Below are 16,390 nucleotides of genomic sequence, written 5' to 3' on the forward strand. Positions count from 1 at the left end.
ACTATGTTTCTTGGCTGCTCCTCCCTTGACTCTGAATCCCTTCCCTTCTGGATTAGCAACTTTTTGAATCTGCCCTTCAGAACTCAGGGAAGGTTATGGGAGTGGAACAGAAAGTCTTCCAGTGCCCAGGAGCCCCTACAGGGGCCTGCTTGCTTTCAATAATAAAAATGTAACTGTTAGGTAGGTAGAATAGGGAAAAGGAGTCCAAAATGGCAGTGGCTAAAAGACAAGGAAGGTCTGAGGACCAGAGTGAAGACTTCAGGCAGGACAAACAGAACAAACAGCACTCCTGGCTAAGCCCAATTTGCATAGGGCAGGCCCAGGTGGAGGAAAAAACATATAAAAGGAGGAGCCAAAGCGCTTTCTCTAGGACTCTCTCTCCCGCATGCATGCGTGCGGGCACGCGCGCTCTCTCTCTCTCTCTCTCTCTCTCTCTCTCTCTCTCTTTCTCCCTCCCCATGCACTCCTCCACTCCCTTCTCTTCGAGTCTTGGATTCTCCTGCTATCTTCTAAATAAAATGGAGCTGTAACACTGATTTGCCTAAGAGCTGTAACACGGTTTGTCCAAGACCCGAGAGCTGTGATGTGCCGAGGGCTTTAATGTCCGTTGCTCCAAATCTTTATTGTGATGAGACAAAGAACTGAGGAACATACACTCGCGTGACATCTATGGCATTGCCCAAATGGACTCCATTCTGTGCAATCTCTTTGTGCATTTTTCAATATGCATCTGTTTATCTTTTAACAGTTCTGGTGTCCAAAAAGGGAACCAAAGAAGACCCCCAATGGCCCACAAAGCAATGAGCAACCAGGCATAGGACTGCATGAGACCCTTGATTTCACTGTCTCTGGAAATGATTGGTAAGTCCTTTCTGGATTCTGGATCCAAGCTCCACAGCTTTTGAATTATGAGTTTTCAGACTATATTTGAGCATTTGTGTTTCTGGATAGGGTCCAGAAGCTGTCCAGAGTTAGACTCGGTCTGGGATCAGACTAAATTCAGCTTAGAAATGGGAGATAATCTGGACTGGGTCCAATTTAAAACTGGATTGGGTGCAGCGTGAGGCATCAGATGAGTAAAATTCTTTTGAGGCTAAATAAGTAGGTTAACTTTACAAAAAATAATATTGAATTACAGTGTACACCAGTAGAGAAGTTTTAATCATCTTCAGGTCATTTCAGTTCAGTCTCTCAGTCGTGTTTGACCCTGCAACCCCATGAATCGCAGCACTCCAGGCCTCCCTGTCCATCACCAACTCCCGGAGTTTACCTAAATTCATGTCCGTCGAGTCAGTGATGCCATCCAGCCATCTCATCTTCTATCATCCCCTTCTCCCCCTGCCCCTATTCCCTCCCAGCATCAGAGTCTTTTCCAATGAGTCAACTCTTCACATGAGGTGGCCAAAGTACTGGAGTTTCAGCTTCAGCATCATTCCTTCCAATGAACACCCAGGACTGATCTTTAGGATGGACTGGTAGGATCTCCTTGCAGTCCAAGGGACTCTCAAGAGTCTTCTCCAACACCACAGTTCAAAAGCATCAATTCTTCGGTGCTCAGCTTTCTTCACAGTCCAACTCTCACATCCATACATGACCACTGGAAAAACCATAGCCTTGACTAGATGGACCTCTGTTGGCAAAGTAAAGTCTCTGCTTTTTAATATGCTATCTAGGCTGGTCATAACTTTCCTTCCAAGGAGTAAGCGTCTTTTAATTTCATGGCTGCAGTCACCATCTGCAGTGATTTTGGAGCCCCCAAAAATAAAGTCTGACACTGTTTGCACTGTTTCCCCATCTATTTGCCATGAAATGATGGGACCAGATGACATGATCTTAGTTTTCTGAATGTTGAGCTTTAAGCCAACTTTTTCACTCTCCACTTTCACTTTCATCAAGAAGCTTTTTAGTTCCTCTTCACTTTCTGCCATAAGGGTGGTGTCATCTGCATATCTAAGGTTATTGGTATTTCTCCCGGCAATCTTGATTCCAGCTTGTGCTTCTTCCAGCCCAGCATTTCTCATGATGTACTCTACATATAAGTTAAATAAGCAGGGTGACAATATGCAGCCTTGACGTACTCCTTTTCTGATTTGGAACCAGTCTGTTGTTCCATGTCCAGTTCTAACTGTTGCTTCCTGACCTGAATACAAATTTCTCAAGAGGCAAATCAGGTGGTCTGGTATTCCCATCTCTTCAGAATTTTCCACAGTTTATTGTGATCCACATAGTCAATAAAGCAGAAATAGATGTTTTCCTGGAACTCTCTTGTTTTCTCAATGATCCAGCGGATATTGGCAATTTGATCTCTGGTTCCTCTGCCTTTTTTTAAAAGCAGCTTGAACATCTGGAAATTTACAGTTCATGTATTGCTGAAGCCTGGCTTGGAGAATTTTGAGCATTACTTTACTAGCATGTGAGGTGAGTGCAATTGTGCGGTAGTTTGAGCATTCTTTGGCATTGCCTTTCTTTGGGATTGGAATGAAAACTGACCTCCTCCAGTCCTGTGGCCACTGCTGAGTTGTCCAAATTTGCTGGCATATTGAGTGTAGCACTTTCACAGCATCATCTTTCAGGATTTGGAATAACTCAACTGGAATTCCATCACTTCCACTAATTTTGTTTGTAGGGATGCTTTCTAAGATCCGCTTGACTTCACATTCCAGGATGTCTGGCTCTAGGTGAGTGATCACACCATCATGATTATCTGGGTCATGAAGATCTTTTTTGTACAGTTCTGTGTATTCTTGCCAGCTCTTCTTAATATCTTCTGCTTCTGCTAGGTCCATACCATTTCTGTCCTTTATCGAGCCCATCTTTGCATGAAATGTTCCTTTGGTATCTCTAATTTTCTTGAAGAGATCTCTAGTCTTTCCCATTCTGTTGTTTTCCTCTATTTGCATTGATCACTGAGGAAGGCTTTCTTATCTCTCCTTGCTATTCTTTGGAACTCTGCACTCAAATGGGTATATCTTTCCTTTTCTCCTTTGCCTTTCACTTCTCTCCTTTTCACAGCTATTTGTAAGGCCTCCCCAGACAGCCATTTTGCTTTTTTGCATTTCTTTTCCATGAGGATGGTCTTGATCCCTGTCTCCTATACAATGTTGTGAACCTCCATCCATAGTTCATCAGGCACACTATGAGATCTAGTCCCTTAAATCTATTTCTCACTTCCACTGTATATACATAAGGGATTTGATTTAGGTCATACCTGAATGGTCTAGTGGTTTTCCCTACTGTCTTCAATTTCAGTCTGAATTTGGCAATAAGGAGTTCATGGTCTGAGCCACAGTCAGCTCCTGGTCTTGTTTTTGCTGACTGTATAGAACTTTTCCATCTTTGGCTGCAAAGAATATAATCAGTCTGATTTCGGTGTTGACCATCTGGTGATGTTCATGTATAGAGTCTTCTCTTGTGTTGTTGGAAGAGGGTGTTTGTTATGATCAGTGCATTTTCTTGGCAAAACTCTATTAGTCTTTGCCCTGCTTCATTCCATATTCCAAGGCCAAATTTGCCTGTTACTCCAGGTGTTTCTGGACTTCCTACTTTTGCATTCCAGTCCCCTATAATGAAAAGGACATCTTTTTTGGGTGTTAGTTCTAAAAGGTCTTGTAGGTCTTCATAGAACCGTTCAACTTCAGCTTCTTCAGCATTACTGGTTAGGGCATAGACTTGGATTACTGTGATATTGAATGGTTTGCCTTGGAAACAAACAGAGATCATTCTGTCGTTTTTGAGATTGCATCATTGACCATGATGGCTACTCCATTTCTTCTGAGGGATTCCTGCCCACAGTAGTAGATATAATGGTCATCTGAGTTAAATCACCCATTCCAGTCCATTTTAGTTTGCTGATTCCTAGAATGTCAATGGTCATTCTTGCCATCTCCTGTTTGGCCACTTCCAATTTGCCTTGATTCATGGACCTGACATTCCAGGTTCCTATGCAATATTGCTCTTTACAGAATCGGACCTTGCTTCTATCACCAGTCACATCCGCAACTGGGTATTGTTTTTGCTTTGGCTCCATCCCTTCATTCTTTCTGGAGTTATTTCTCCACTGATCTCCAGTAGCATACTGGGCACTTACCAACCTGGGAGTTCCTCTTTCAGTATCCTATCCTATCATTTTGCCTTTTCATCCTGTTCATGGGGTTCTCAAGGCAAGAATACTGAAGTGGTTTGCCATTCCCTTCTCCAGTGGACCACATTCTGTCAGACCTCTTCACCATGACCCGTCTGTCTTGGGTGGCCCCACACGGCCTGGCTTAGTTTCATTGAGTTAGACAAGGCTGTGGTTCGTTGTATCAGATTGGCTAGTTTTCTGTGGTTATGGTTTCATTGTGTTTGTCCTCTGATGCCCTCTTGCAACACTTAACATCTTACTTGGGTTTCTCTTACCTTGGACATGGGGTATATAATGGGTATTGTTAATTGTCGAAAATGTGTGGAAAATGCTATGTCTAAAGCAATCTTTTCTTCCCTGTGCTCTCCACTTCTATAATCATCTTAGATAGGCTTATCCATTTACATAGTTGCCCTAGAGACAAAGGAGTTTCACTCATGCACTTACTATAAAGAATAGAGGGGAAACTATTTTTCTTCCTTTATAGTTTCTGATGACCAGGATGAGACCTGCAAATGGGATACTGGGAAAACTGCAGAGGTCAGCAAAGGATGAGAATTCTCACCAAAGTCAGCTCCCCTAGATCTCTCTCTGTGGTGCCTAGTGTGAAATAAAATATTTCCTGCCATATCAGTAGACAGGGATTCACAGTTATCAGTGATTACAGCCCTCCAATGTGAGCTGGTGTGTCGTAAGGGCACTCAAGAAGAGTACCTACTAGCCATCAGATTGCAGCCACTCCCTATAGTAACCTCCAAAAGAGCTCAGGATGTGAAAAATACAGGGTACCAGGTGAGGTGGCTATGAAAGGAATGATTTCAGTGAGCCAGATTCTTGCAGCTTCCCATACATAGACAAGCACTAAATTCCTTAACTTGGGATATCTGGTTTTCTTTAACAATACTTTTTTTAAGAGATAAATAAGGCCTTTATATACAGAGAAGAGCAAGTGGTGAGTGGAGTTAAGGTAGCACTAGTGGTAAAGAACCCACCTACCATTGCAGGAGACATGAAATCCAGGTTCAATCCTTGGATTGGGGAAATCCCCTGGAGAAGGGAACAGCAACCCACTCCAGCATTCTTGCCTGGAGAATCCCATGGGCATAAGTGCCTGGCGGGCTACAGTTCATGGAGTGGCAAAGAATCAGACATGCCTGAAGTGACTTAGCACACATACAGAGAAGCATGACTAACTAGTGGGGGCAGGCGGGCTGTCAGCAGCAGCAGCAGGTCAGATAGGGCGACCACACCAGCAGGGTCCTGTCAGTGGTAGAAGATGCGCCGGAAACAGGCCTTGTCCTCCTTGTCTTTCTGAGGGATCTGTGCTTAGAGGCACAGCTCACAGCTAGATCTGCACCTAGATCCACAGCTCAGGGCTCACCATAGTCGCCAGGGTGGGTCCCAGCTCCAGCACCTTGGCAAAGTCAGCCTGGGCCTCCTGAGTGTTCCACAGTGCTGCATGTGCCTTGATGTACTTGAAGTAGGCCTTGACATTGTCATCATACTTAGTGAGGATGGAGGAGCAGTGGTCCAGCACTTCTGATACTCTTCCACCATCAGCTTGCACTAACAGTAGTTGAGCAACAGCAGTGTGATCTGCTGATCCAACTGGATTCTGTCAAGGGACTCAGGCTGTTCTTTCATCTGAAGGTTCTTGACACAGGTGATGGCCTCGTAGTATTTGGCAGCAGCCTCCTTCACATGGCCTTCGAGGTACAACCAGTTGCCCTCCTGGTGGATGACTGGCATTGCCTTTGCCTTCTCCTCAACTGTCATTGCCCATGGGTCCTGCTGATATGTGCCAGGATTCTCCATCTTAAGCATCTCGATGTCAGAGATGAGAGGCTAGGCCTTCTGCTGCAGGGTATCCAGATCAGCATGGCCCAGGGAATTGTGCTCCTGCATCTGGGTGATGCCCTCCAGGAGGTCCTTGCTGGCTGCAATGTTGAGTAAACTCTTGGCCAATAGCAGATATAGGGCCACATGCTTGACATCACAGCAGAACTGAGCGATCTCCCCCTCCCACATGGTGTGCAGGATGGGCTCCCACAGGGGCAGCTTAAACTTCTTGCCAATGATAAGCTCCATGGTTTGCTCCATGGTTTGCCCCATGGCCGACTGTCATCCAACATGGTGTTCTCCTTGTCATTGCAAAGAGTCTGGTAGCAGAATGTGACTTTGGTTCCATCCTGAAAGTCAGAGAGCTTTCCTTGGCCCTCATGTATCATGTGCTTTTGGATCCCATCCTCCCAGAGTCTTTCAATGATATCTACCATACTCCTTCCTCACTGCTCTCTTTCAGCAGCTTCCAGACCAGCTTCCACAACTTCTAGAATTTAGGCAACTTCTGAGCTGGGGTCATTTCGGCTATGGGCAGAACAATAATATTTTGATGTTCAGATTACCTGCCTTTTGTGTAAAACTTCTATATAATCTGGCTCCTCCCCACCTCTCCTCAGAGCAGTTCTCTCAGGGTTACTTGAGATGCTGTTTCCCAGGCTTGAAATTCTAAAACTTCCCACCAAATAAAACATAACTCTCAACTTTTGGAGGAGGAACTGGCAACCCACTCCAGTATTCTTGCCTGGAAAATTCCACTGACAGAGGAGCCTAGCAGGCTACAGTCTATGGGGTCACCAGGAATCGGACAAGACTGAGCACTCATGCACATGGCATAGATTTCTTTTAAACTGGCATTCTTGCTTAATGATGTCATCTAGGCATCATTGGAGACTAAAAAAAATTACTGCTCTGTAAATAAAGCTAATTAAATGTCTACATAAATTTTAAAAGGGGCAATATTTTAATTTTTTTCTTACTTAATAGTGTAAAAATTCTTTGAACTAAGCTAAAACCATGGGAAAACTTGCTACTTTAGTGTTTAGCAGTATACCAAGACTAGCAAGAGTTTGCTTCAGGATTTCATTGAATAATTAAGATTATATTTTGAGTGTGTCAGGGCCATTCAAATTGTTGGTGTCGCATCATAGCTACCTTAACTGTTTTAAGCGTGGAGCCTCTGTGCCTGTGAATTTATTTGCATGCTTCTACTTGACTTTACTGACTCAGCTTTTAGGTTGTGACTATTTTTTAAGTCAACAAAAGAAGAAGCTAAAATTTTACATAGTTTCTTTTTCCCCAAATTAAGATTGGTGAGGAAAAATATTGATTCTTGACCCTTTCTCTCCCAGGGGCAGCTATTGCCTTCCTGTTTCACTGTGTGTCCTGAGAGGTTGGCCTGGCTACCATCAGATTGTAGGGCCCCAAAATATGGCCAGATACAAATGTGGGTTGTACTCCATTTGCAGCTAGGGTCCTACCAACCATTCCCAGCTCTCAAGGAAATTGTCTAAGTCATTCTTTCAGTTATCTTTGGGGGTGGCTCTAGATCTCGGAAGGGTAGCAATGTTTGCATTTCACTGGAGACCCCTCTTGTGTCGACGTGCTGTGTTGAGCTGTGCTGTGCCTAGTCACTCAGTTGTGTCTCTTTGTGACCCCACAGATGGCAGCCCACCAGGCTCCTCAGTCCATGGGATTTTCCAGACTAGAAAACTGGAATGGGTTGCCATTTCCTCCTCCAGGGGATCTTCCCAACCTAGGGGCTGAATCTGCATTTCTTGTGTCTCCTGCATTGGCAGGTGGATTCTTTACCACTGAGTCACCTGGGGAACCCCTGTCAAGAATATTTACTCTCTGTCTCAGGTAAAATGTGAGACAATATATTGAAGAGGATTATTTTTTAAAGTAGTTCTCTGGTCAGAAATTGACCTAATTGAAAGCTGACATTCAGAGTCTGATAAGACCTGTTTTTTAGACCTTGTCTACTAAGCTAAAAAGCAGAGCCATTACTTTGCCAACAAAGGTCCATTCAGTCAAGGCTATGGTTTTTCCAGTAGTCATGTATGGATGTGAGAGTTGGAATAATGAAAGCTGAGTGCCAGAGAATTGATGCTTTTGACCTGTGTTGTTGGAGGAAGAGAAGGGGATGACAGAGGATGAGATGGTTGGATGGCATCACCAACTCAATGGACATGAATTTGAGTAAAGTCTGGGAGTTATTGATGGACAGGGAGGCCTGGCGTGCTGCAGTCCATGGGGTCACAAAGAGTCGGACACAACTGAGTGACTGAACTGAACTGAAATAAGCTAAAATGAAACTACACACCCAGAGGGAAAGAAAACCATTCTGAAGCCATTGTGGAAGGATTACTAAACATTCCAAAGAAATATGGCTCTAAATCTAGAATGTAGGAGTCTTTTGATTTCCATTTTTGTTGGAAATCTTCTCCCGGAAATGAAAGAGGAAATTGAGAATAATGCAAGATTGGATGGTAGGGTCAGCATCTTGAAATTATTTAGGTTACAACCCAATTCTTTGAGGAATTAAAACAATTGTACTCGTCTTACAATTGAGTCTTTACCAGAACAAAAATGCAGCTCTAGCAACAATTCAAAATCTACTTATCTTTTTACCAATCCCCTCAGCTTCCCTATTTACCTCAAAAGGCTTGTCGATGTTGTAAAACATGTGAATTTTGGAAACAAAAGTCCTTTTGGAGAAATTTACAGCCTTTCTCTGTCCTTTGAGATTGTAAATGTTCTACCTGGTCTTCCTTAGGAACCCAGCTCCATCTCTTGAAATGCAAATTTATGAAAGAATTTTTATCAGATAAAAAATAAACTATTTGGAAACAAGGTTAATGAAAAGTCTCAAGCCTTTTTCACAAATATTAGTAAAAGTTTTAGCCATCTGACATGTAATCTTAACTTATTCTTTCTGCCAGAAATACAACCAGCCTTTCTTTTATAAACCACAGTTTGCACTGTTGCACCTCATGGATAACATTTTAAAGCAAAAATTATAAAATCAATGTGTCTGTATGCCTTTATAGTTGTGTGAAATTTTTCTGCCTCTGGATGATATTGCCAAAACTAATTTGCCAAGAGTTCTATTTAATTTACTTGAAGACAAAATTTTAAATTAATCGTGTTCTCTCAGAAATATAGAAACTAACCCAAATGTTTTTCAAGTTCATATGATCTAAGATAAAAGCTAAACTTTGTTGGCTTAATTACAGTAGGCATGTCTTTAGAGTTATAAGCACTGAATATGATACTTTGATTCTACCTAGATTCACTAAAAGTCAGATAAGCTCCTATTTTCTCTGTTACAGAATTGAGGGTGATTGTGAGGGGAAAAAAATATATTTCAGTAGAAAATTATAATACAATTTTGTAGATATCAGATTCTAGTTCCATTTATTGTCTTTGAGGTTTTGTTATATATCTATAAACCAAACTAAATCCTGATTCTTCCAGTATCCTCAAATATCTGGCTATAAGTCTCCAAACTAACACTGTCAGTTTTCTCCCACCCTTTCTGAGTTGGAATCCTTAAGAGCAAAGACTTCCCTTGAACCTCTCTGGCAGGACAATACCAGATATGCCTAATAACCCAGAAAGCAGCCAAACTTCAAGAACTTGAACTTTGGGTCCACATCCCCCAATTACAATGGGCTCTCTAGACTCTTGAACTGCACACTAGCTAGAGATCTAAAATTAAAATTGTCTTGGGAAGTTCCTCACCAGAAGCAGATGGCATCCTGAGGTAGACAGCTCTCCCAAAATCAGAGGTCAAGATCCTCATTCAGTATAAAAGCTTGAATCCTTTTGCCTTTTCACAACTTAGTTTTTCTCTCTGTTAATGCATGAGAAAACAGAGCTCCTTAAATTTGGCAACTATTGCTGAATCTACTGCTAAGCCCATAGCTGCACAGCAGAAGTGCCTATATTTTCTTGCTAAAATGGTTTTAGGTAATAGAATTGCTTTTGGCTGAACAAAGAAGAGTCTGTGCCATAGCAAATACCTTCTGCTCTACCTGGATCAACACCTCTGGTATTGTAGAAAATAGAGGAAATAAATAAACCACTTGACTAAAACAGGCTGTTTCCCCTTAAGGTACATTCCTTAATTTATTTGCTAACAACTGGTTTGGTTCATAGGGGCTCTGTCTAAGGAGTATACATCAGTGTCTTGGTATTATCCTCCTAATAGCTATCCTTGAAGTGTCCCTGGTGCACTATGTTCTCCCAAAAGCCTTAAATGAATGTCCAAAGTCACCAGTAGTTCATTAGATGGTCTCAGTATGCTTGAGAACAATCAAGGTGAACAGCAGAAACAATCTCTTCCACAGATCTGACATCATAACCTATGAGTCTCACAATGAGACAAGAGCAGCTTAGATCTGATGGTGACTGAGAGTGACACTAACTCTACATTTTCGGTCAATATCTCATGTATCAGAGGATGACCAAAAGGGGAGAATTGTTTAATTAATTAAACAGGGAGGCCATTACACTGATGTGGCTGTAATGCCTTAGTGGCCTGTTTAAGCAAACCAAAATCTAAGCCTGTAAATGCCTCAAGGTAATGAAATCAAAACACTAAGGACACCAATTACAGTCAACTAAGCTTTTTGCTGTAGCCAATCAATAATTCCTTTAACTTCTCCCTTTTCCCTAGAAAACTATCTCCCTGAGCTCCAAATCACTTTTCATTTGACACCTGTTTTTCAGTCATTCAGTCATGTCTGACTCTTTGTGACCCCATGTACTGCAGCACCCCAGGCTTCCCTGTTCTTCAACTCCTGGAGTTTGCTCAAACTCATGTACATTGAATCAGTGATGCCATCCATCTCCTCCTCTGTTGTCCCCTTCTCCTGCCATCAATCTTTCCCAGCATCAGGGTCTTTTGTAATGAGCCAGGTCTTTGCATCAGGTGGCCAAAGTATTGGAGCCTTAGCTACAGCATCAGTCCTTCCAATGAATATTCAGGATGGATTTTCTTCCTTTAGGATTGACTGGTTTGATTTCCTTGCAGTCCAAGGGACTTCTCCAACATCACAGTTCAAAAGCATCAATTCTTTGGTGCTCAGCTTTCTTTATGGTCCAACTCTCATCCTTACATGACTACTGGCCAAAGCCATAGCTTTGACTAGATGGACCTTTGTTGGCAAAGTAATGTCTGCTTTTTATTACACTATCTGGGTTTGTAGTAGCTTTTCTTCTAAGGAACAAGCATCTTTTAATTTCATGGCTACAGTCACATCTGCAGTGATTTTGGAGCCCAAGTCTCTCACTGTTTCCATTGTTTCTCCATCTATTTGCCATGAAGTGATGGGACTGGATGCCATGATCTTTGAATTTTGAATATTGAGTTTTATGCCAGCTTTTTCACTCTCCTCTTTCACCTTCATCAAGAGGCTCTTTGGTTCCTCAGTTCCTCTTTACTTTCTGCCATAAGGGTGGTGTCATCTGCATATCTGAAGTTATTGGTATTTCTCCCAGCAATCTTGATTCCAGCTTGTGCTGGAAAAATCACAACTAGTTGCTGAACAACCATCAACTGGAAAATGTTGGATCCCACCAAAAAAATATACCCTGCATCCAAGGGCAAAGGAGAAGCCCCAACAAGATAGTAGGAGGGGCGAAATCACATTTAGATCAAACCTCATACCTGCCAGAGATGCTCAGAGGGTGCAAACAAATCCTTATGGACAACCGGGGTCCAGGGAAAAGAGCAGTGACCTCCACAAGAGACTAAGCCAGGCCTGCCTTTGAGTGTCTTAGTGTCTCCTGAGGAGGCACGTGTCAGCAGTAGCCTGCTGCAGGGACAGGACTCTGGCTGCAGCAGACCTGGGATGCGTGGCATGTTGCATAAGTTCTCTTGGAGGAGGTTGCCATTAGCCCCACCATAGAGCCGCTGAGCAGACAACCTACAAACTGGAGAACAATCAAAGAAGGCAAAAGTTCTAGGACCCACAACAGATTTCCCAACCTGAGGATCCAGCACAGGGACTAAGAATCCCCAGGGAATTTGAAGGTCAGTGGGATTTGATTACAGAACTTCCACAGGACTAGGGAAACCAACTCTTGGAGGGCAAAAACAAAACATTGGGTGCACCAGGACCCAAAAGAGATGAGCCAGACTTGCCTACGAGGGTCCAGGAGTCTCCAGCAGAGGGTCCAGAGTCTCCGCTGTCAACCCCCATGCCATGGGTTGACAGCGGCATGCTGTAGGGTCAGGGGCACTGAATAACAGTCCTGGGAGCTTCAGCATGCTCCTTTTGAAGGTCTCCATTACTGCTATTACCCCTACCAAAGTTTGGCCTAAGGCCAAACTACAGGATGGTAACACAGCCCCACCCATCAGCAGAAAATTGGGTTAAAGATTTTCTGAGCATAGCCACCCCCTCACCAGAGCAAGACCTAGTTTACCCCACAGCCAGTCCCTCCCATCTGGAAGCTTCCACAACCCTCTTCATCCATCAGAACGCAGACAGGATGGAAACCACAATCACAGAAAACTAACCAAAACTAATCACATGGATCACAGCCTTGTCTAACTCAATGAAACTATGAGCCATATGATGTAGGGCCACCCAAGTCAGACAGGTCTTGGAGAGTTCTGACAGAATGTGGTCCACTGGAGAAGGGAATGGCAAACCACTTCAGCATTCTTGCCTTGAGAACCCCATGAACAATAGGAAAAGGTTTGACACTGCCCAATTCCAATTGATTCATTTTGCTCAAATAAAATCTTAAAATTCTTAAAAAATAATAAGGCAAACCAGGTCATAAACCAACTTTCAAGCAATTCTGACACAGGGTTTTTAAAAATATTTTGAAAAATAGATTTATTTTTTCAAATTTGTCTGTAGCTTCCCAAAATAATTCCTTAAACTAACAACCCTAAACTGAATGATTACTTCTATATTCATTTTAAAAATCACACTTATTCTCATCTATTTCATACAATTAAAATTAATTCTGGTTTCAGACACCAATTTAGATATTCTAATCATGGAAAAAGCAATAAAGTTCCAGAAAAACATCTATTTCTGCTTTATTGACTATGCCAAAGCCTTTGACTGTGTGGATCACAAAAAACTGGAAAATTCTGAACAAGATGGCAATACAAGACCACCTGACCTGCCTCTTAAGAAATCTGTATGCAGGTCAGGAAGCAACAGTTAGAACTGGACATGGAACAACAGACTGGTTCCAAATAGGAAAAGGAGTACATCAAGGCTGTATATTATCAGCCTGCTTATTTAACTTCTATGCAGAGTACATCATGAGAAACACTGGACTGGAAGAAACACAGGCTGGAATCAAGATTACCAGGAGAAATATCAATAACCTCAGATATGCAGATGACACCACCCTTATGGCAGAAAGTGAAGAGGAACTCAAAAGCCTCTTGATGAAAGTGAAGGTGGTGAGTGAAAACGTTGGCTTAAAGCTCAACATTCAGAAAACAAAGATCATGGCATCCGGTCCCATCACTTCATGGGAAATAGATGGGGAAACAGTGGAAACAGTGTCAGACTTTATTTTGGGGGGCTCCAAAATCACTGCAGATGGTGACTGCAGCCATGAAATTGGAAGACGCTTACTCCTTGGAAGGAAAGTTATGACCAACCTAGATAACATATTCAAAAGCAGTGACATTACTTTGCCAACAAAGGTCCGTTTAGTCAAGGCTATGGTTTTTCCTGTGGTCATGTATGGATGTGAGAGTTGGACTATGAAGAACGCTGAGCTCCGAAAAATTGATTCTTTTGAACTGTGGTGTTGGAGAAGACTCTTGAGAGTCCCTTGGACTGCAAGGAGATCCAACCAATCCATTCTGAAGATCAGCCCTGGGATTTCTTTGGAAGGAATGATGCTAAAGCTGAAACTCCAGTACTTTGGCCACCTCATGCGAAGAGTTGACTCATTGGGAAAGACTCTGATGCTGGGAGGGATTGGGGGCAGGAGGAGAAGGGGACGACAGAGGATGAGATGGCTGGATGGCATCACTGACTCGATGGACGTGAGTCTGAGTGACCTCCGGAAGTTGGTGATGGACAGGGAGGCCTGGCGTGCTGCGATTCATGGGGTTGCGAAGAGTCAGACACGACTGAGCGACTGAACTGAACTGAATCACCATTGATACTTGATATGTCATAAATCAAACCTCAAAATTATTTCTTGTATCAGGCTAATCCCAAGAAATAATTTTTAGCTTTGGTTTATTTTGCAGATCTGAGCTGTTATATACAGAATGGATTAACAACAAAGTCTTACTGTGTAGCAAAGGGAATTATTTTCAGTAGCCTGTGATAAACCATAATGGTAAAAGATATGAAAAAGAATGTGTGTATACATATGTGTATAAGAAGTGAAGTAGCTCAGTCGTGCCCAACTCTTTGCGACCCCCTGGACTATAGCCTACCAAGCTCCTCTGTCCATGGGATTTTCCACCCAATAGTACTGGAGTGGATAGCCATTTCCTTCTCCAGGGGATCTTCCCAACCCAGGGATCAAACCTGGGTCTCCCACATTGTAGACAGACGCTTTACTGTCTGAGCCACGAGGGAAGTCGTGTATATATGTGTGTGTGTGTGTGTGTGTGTATATATAATTGAGTCATTTTGTTGTATAGCAGTAGTTAACACAATATTGTAATTCAACTATACCTCAGTAAAAATAAATTTTTTTAAAAATCTGAAAAATACATAGAAAATTATTTCTTGTCATGTACATTCTTCAGGGTTTATATGACAAGGAACAATTGTATAAGGAATAAGCATATAACATGTAAGAGTACATATGGTACTTTTTAAAAATTTTTTTTAACTGGAGGATAATTGCTTTGCAGTATTGCATATGGTACTCTTGATGACTGCTACATGAAGGGCAGATTTCCATAGCCAGAATGAAGAAGAAATTTATGTTTCTCACCTTGACATTGAGAACAAAATACTCACAAAAACTGGTTAAAAATCTTTTGGCTTCAGTGTGATTAAATAATATGCTTGCATCAATATCTATTCACTTTGCTGTGAACTCTTGGCCTCAATGTACATTATCAGAAACATGAGACATGTTTTCTTATTTCTCAAAGTAAGAGGTTTTTCTCCTAGTTCTGACTGCCATAACTGTCTCAAAGGAAAAAAAAAATGCCCTCAGCCACAAAGATAAATTATAGAAGAACTAAAAAAAAAAAGTTAGGTTTACTGATTTAAGAGGCACTTGGTGAGCTTTCAGACCTCAATTAAGGCTGTGATTTGAGAAAAAGAAAATGAATTTTCCAAGCAATTAGGTGGTAATAGATCTAATGGCTTTGGGGGGGAAAAGAAATGGGTATATTTAATTTTGACAAGTGGCTGCCGTGCATGTGTTATATAACCTCTTTTGATAAGTATTTTTGCTCCAAATACCTTTTTTAATTATCTGCAAATGCCTTTTACAGGGAATTATAAAAAATAAAAACCACAAAGAAGACAGGCATTCTGCCCTACTGAGTCAATAGCATTCACTTTTCTAAAAATATCTCATATTAATTTCATAATACTTATTTTAAAAGGTCCAAAAATATGTGCTTACCAATAAACCATATGGTCTCAGAAGGATATTTTACAAGAAAATGTGTCAGCTTTCATAAATTTCCACAGGGGACCCTTTTCCTTTTGAAAGAAAAAAATCTGACGTTGAAAACACAGTGGAATTTGAACATGAAAAGACTTTTTAACAGCATGAGAATGCAATAGGATCCAACAAAATCGGTACATTTTATATTGAAGTAAGGTTCTGTGTTCAGCTCACTCGTGGGACAAAAGAACAAACTATTGGTTACAGTGATATAGCACAGGTATTCACATTAATGTAGGTTGAAGTTCCTCATTTACTTATTGTTGAAGGACAAGCTAAGATTGAGTCATCTGAAAATAGAACCACATCACTATACCTTATTCCATAGGTAAAAATCTTTTTTTAAGCTCTTTTGTTCACAGTGTACAATTTTCTTCATTATTTGACCCTACTTTTATCTCTGCCAATTCTTTAGAGTGCCAAAATTTGTCCTACAAAGCCTCACAAGGAGGAAATCCTCCATCCACTAGTTTTGTATGAGCAGGAAATTAATTCTCTGAGCTTTGGCACCTGGCTCTTCCAGACCCCAGAAGCCTGACCTCTCTGACCTACAGAATAGCAAAATGAGTTGGCTTTAGGGTACAGAAAATATTTCAAGCTAGTCAACTGAATGAGGTTTCTCTAAAAGAAGGCATACAATTAACATACATAATGGTTACACCTAAAACTTGGCTGGAGACAAAAGAACTTTATGTCTGCTTTGCTGGGGTTGAAATAATTGTTCACAAAATAGGAATTCTGAGGTCATACCAGCAATTAACCAATGAGTGGTGAATGGGACAATAGCCA

At 41.8% G+C, this 16,390-nt stretch overlaps 1 long non-coding RNA gene and 1 pseudogene across 1 annotated transcript; one reads left to right on the top strand and one right to left on the bottom strand.

Moving 5' to 3' along the window:
- Nucleotides 1–218: 218 nt before the first annotated feature.
- Nucleotides 219–14,693, top strand: LOC129659206 (uncharacterized). Its single transcript, XR_008717891.1, has 3 exons — nucleotides 219–861; nucleotides 8,742–10,711; nucleotides 14,082–14,693. It is a non-coding gene; the product is annotated as an uncharacterized LOC129659206 (long non-coding RNA).
- On the bottom strand, nucleotides 3,413–6,739 carry LOC129659205 (AH receptor-interacting protein-like; annotated as a pseudogene).
- Nucleotides 14,694–16,390: the final 1,697 nt, after the last annotated feature.

Source organism: Bubalus kerabau, chromosome 8 (genome assembly GCF_029407905.1).
Source record: "Bubalus kerabau isolate K-KA32 ecotype Philippines breed swamp buffalo chromosome 8, PCC_UOA_SB_1v2, whole genome shotgun sequence".
In the NCBI taxonomy this organism is placed as follows: Eukaryota; Metazoa; Chordata; class Mammalia; order Artiodactyla; family Bovidae; genus Bubalus; species Bubalus kerabau.